General features: G+C 42.8%; 1 long non-coding RNA gene across 1 annotated transcript; it reads left to right on the forward strand.

Moving 5' to 3' along the window:
• Positions 1 to 1430: 1430 nt before the first annotated feature.
• LOC119296766 lies at positions 1431 to 3994 on the forward strand. The gene is made up of 3 exons (XR_005145374.1): positions 1431 to 3135; positions 3276 to 3433; positions 3535 to 3994. It is a non-coding gene; the product is annotated as an uncharacterized LOC119296766 (long non-coding RNA).
• The last annotated feature ends 247 nt before the right edge of the window (positions 3995 to 4241 follow it).

The following is a 4241-nucleotide window of genomic DNA, read 5'->3' on the forward strand; positions in this document are numbered from 1 at the left end:
CGACCCCTGTGTATTAACCGCGCAGTTGAATTTGACGACCAAGTAGGTGCGGTGCTTCAACTTCAACAATGTCGCTTCCAGTTTCATGTTAGGTGGAGCATGCACCCTGTCAAAAAAAGAAGAAAAGGAAATGAAAATAACGCATGAATGAATGAATTCATTCATTGAGCCTCCATGTACTGCATAGTAAGATAACATTATAGAAAGCAAATCAAACTGAATCCTGCCAGAATTGATTGGAGAATTTGATCCCCCGGCATGCAAAATCTTTGACGACGACCAAGTTGGTTGATTTTAATTTGTCTGAAAACTAACAACATCAGATGATCAGAATGACAATGTGCACGGACAATATGTTGCGAGGTTCCTGTATCTGTCAAAATGAGACGTGAGATAAGCGCAGATCGGTTCAAACGTCACTGTATGTACCTGACTAACATTAACATCAGAAGGGAGGGTGTTGAGGTTTGACAGCCTCTTAATCACAAATTATTGCTTTAATTAGGGCACTGCTTGACAAATGGAATGGTGTACTACATGCATGCCTGTCCGAGTCTTGAAACATTCTATTGCTGCACTGGCCTTGTGGTACGACTTGCTCATCAACTAGTTGTACCGAGGAAAACATGATTAATGGTGTGCTAATTAAGAGGGACCGAATCAATTGGAACAGGCAGGCACTGCTCATTTGGAGCTTCATCCACCTCTCTTAAATAAAAAACAGACAGTAATTAACGATGATGATGCAATCTACATGTTGTACTATTCTGCTGTAGATTAGCTACTCTGGAACAGCTTGAGAATTTTCTTCCATTTCAGTACTTTCCATTCTCTCAGCATTTTTCATTGCGAGTACTACATTACAAGCTATGATAATTCATATGCGACTATACGGATCAGATTGTGCAACTCTATGATCATGCATGTGCCAACTAGGACTACTATGTGTGCAACTACAACTACTGTGGATGCAGCTCCAAAAAATTGGGTTTGAAAAAAATTGCATTATGCAATACTAAAGTTGCACAAAGCAGTACTGAAATTGCACAATATAGCGCCAAAGTTGGCATCAAAAAAATTTCGTCGAAACATACCCATGCGGGATCTAGTTTTAAAGATCTCGTCGTAAAGAATTCAACAGTGAAGACGGATCTTAATTCCGACGCGCGGTTTGAAAGATATGACTTTTTAAAAATTCAGAAAACTAAAATAATTGTACGTGAAGTTGTTTCTTTCAAATCGGACTAACCAATATGAACACATTAAATATTAATAACGACTTGCACTAGCAGACAAAAAAACAACTCATGCATGGTTAAGAAGCTCGGCGCCTGTTGTCTTCAAATAGTGCGTATGCATTTTTTTAGATTTTAGGTAATTGATGACCATGTAACATATATACTACTCCCTCCGTTCGGATTTAGATGTCGCGGGGGTTCTAAAATTTGAACTATGAAACATTTACAAGAAACCCCCTGCGCATCTTCAAATTGTACAAAAATAGACGACGACAGGCGTGCGCGGCTCGCGCATGAAGAATCGGCCGCCGGCGAGGCTACAGGCCAGTGGAGCTCCGGTCGCCGGCCTGATCCCAATCCTTATCCCCTGCCAAAAATGTCCTGAAGCTCCTCCGCTGCCTCCGGCCGTGGATCAACGGAATCGAGGCCATCTCCTCCCACCACGACCGCCGCTGCCCCCACGAGCTCGACGCCGACGGGCGACCTCACTCCTCCCTGAGCCAGTCCGAGCTCCGCCGCGCCGAGAGCTACGCCCGCCTCGAGCCACGCTTGTCGGAAAGCAACGAATCAACTGAATCGCCGCCGTCCCCTCCCAATCCGGTCGCTGCTTGCCGCCGCTGAAGCTCGTCACGGCTCCTCCGGTGAACACAAAACGTCGGCGTCGTGCTTCTGCTTCTGCTTCTGCAGCCGGTCGAGCTCGTGCTTCTGCTTCTCCCCTGCAGCCGATGGAGCTCGAGCTGCTGCTGCTTCCCTGCCTTCGAGTTCTTCTCTGAAGAAGTTACAGGTTGTTGCTGCTGCTCCTTGCTCTGTAATTTTCTCAAAGAATCTGAAATTGCTGCTGCTCCTTGCTCTGTAAAAACATTCCCCACTGAAAGCATTGGAATAAATCATATACTCCATGTTCTGACCATGTTGCCCCACGGTAAGAAGAGCAACATTGTGCTTGAATTGGATTGGAGTGTTGCTGTCAGAGAGTTTTTGGTTTCAGATTCCTTAGATAGATACCAAAATCTTGCGCGGTTGCAATTAGTGTGTTCTTGGATTCAGATCTGGTTCAGGTTCTAGCCTACTGCAGCATGAATCAATCAAGCAAATCCCCATTTCTGAACCTATGCTAATCTTGCAAGCAGTATAACACCAGGCAATGTACTCCAAATACTATAAGAACTGGAGTAATCACTTCATCATGGAAATCCTCATGATGAAGTGATTTTGGGAGGCTCATTGGTTCTACATAGCCCTTTCTTTTTGCACCTTTTATTTGTGAACTGAACTTCCTTTAGCACTTGCGAATCCTCATAATGTTTGTAATGCTACAAGTGTTTATGTAGCTGAGGATTTTGGAGTGTACCTGTTGATGTTAAGCTGCAAGATTGGGCTCTACATACCACATAGCCCTTTGTTGCTCTTGATTGAAGTCGTCTTCCACTGCATCTCATTTGCTTTGCTTCTGAAGGTGAAAAACATGACAGACCTGCCGAGAAGCTACATTTCTGAAAGGGCATTTTGCCAGGCACCAAGTACCAGTGCAGAGATGTTAAAAAAACAAAAAGTACCAGTGCAGGGTTTTGTTAGCATTCACAGTAAAAGTAAAAAATAAATAAATAAAGTAAATGCATGGCTAATTTGTGTGACCAAAGAACACATGGCTAACAGGACAATGCTTTTCTAGAGACCAGCTGTGAGATGCTTATTCCATTTAGCTGCCTTGCATTAGTAAAGAATATCACTTTGTAAAATAAAGTAAATATGGAATTTGCTTTTCTGCAGGATATCACTTTGTAAAATACCTTATCAGTGTTGATTTGCTTTTTACTTTTTTCAGGAAAGAACAAGTTACTAACACTTCTTCAGGGAAGAACAAGAAATTATCATTTTTACAGGGAAAAGAATAAAGGTACCATCAGTTTTTAGTAGTTCAGTTTTGTGCCAGCAATTCCATTTTTCAGCTTGCTTTCATGTGCTGAGTGGGCAACTTGAAGGAGTGCTCATTTTTCATATAAACTTTCATGTTCTTTCTTATTGGATCATGAACAGTTACCTGAGCAAGTGCTCCACCGCCGCAATGATGTTTGGGATTGATCTCAACATAAGTCCTCGACAAGATAATGCCTCAGAACCTGCAGATCAACAGGAAGAACACAACAGTCAACAACGATACAACAATGAAGAACCAGTCAATAATGAAGCAACAGGTACTACCTCCAAAACTTTTGCATTTTCATTTTCATTTCCATGATCTACTCCTATTATTTGCAATAGCTACATGACTTATCTTTTGCTCCTTATTTGATAGGGGAAGAAACAAGTGGTGTAGAGGAACCAATTCATGAAGAAGCAAGTGGTCTAGAGGAAGCAATTCATGAGGAAGCAAGTGATGTACAGAAACCAATTCATGGGGAACTCACAAATGAGGAGAGATATGGTATTTATTTTGCACTCATGGTGATCAAGACCCAAAATGGACAAGTTCTGAAAAAAGACAAGGAGGTCATTGCTAGCCTACTCGATACAACCGTAAGAACTGTTGAGAGAATATGGGAAAGAGCTCTTAAACAGATTGAAAAAGGGGAGAAAGTTGATGTCTCAAATCAAAAGCCAGGTAGAGTTGGCCGCAAGCGGAAAGATTTGGATCTGTCGAGGGTGGTGACAATCCCATTGAACAGAAGGAGAACATTGCGAGGTCTGTCAAAGGCATTGGGTGTAAGCTGCACGACCTTACACTCAAGGTTCGAGTGGGGTCATTTGAGGCGTCACAGTAATGCATCCAAGAGGTAATGAGAAACAAGGGAGCGATAAACTACTCGATCCCTCACATGAACAAGGTACGCCGGCAGGAAGAAGGACGGCTTCGTATAGCCTTTATAGAAGAGGCAGAAGCAATCTTAGCAGCAGAAAAAGAGCAGAAGCAGCAGGAAAAGAACAACAAGAAAAGAGCCCTAACAGCCTTCAAGAAGCAGAAACACCCTTCGAATACCAGCAGCCTCCAAGCAGCAGGAAAAG

Source organism: Triticum dicoccoides, chromosome 5A (genome assembly GCF_002162155.2).
Source record: "Triticum dicoccoides isolate Atlit2015 ecotype Zavitan chromosome 5A, WEW_v2.0, whole genome shotgun sequence".
Classification (NCBI taxonomy): domain Eukaryota; kingdom Viridiplantae; phylum Streptophyta; class Magnoliopsida; order Poales; family Poaceae; genus Triticum; species Triticum dicoccoides.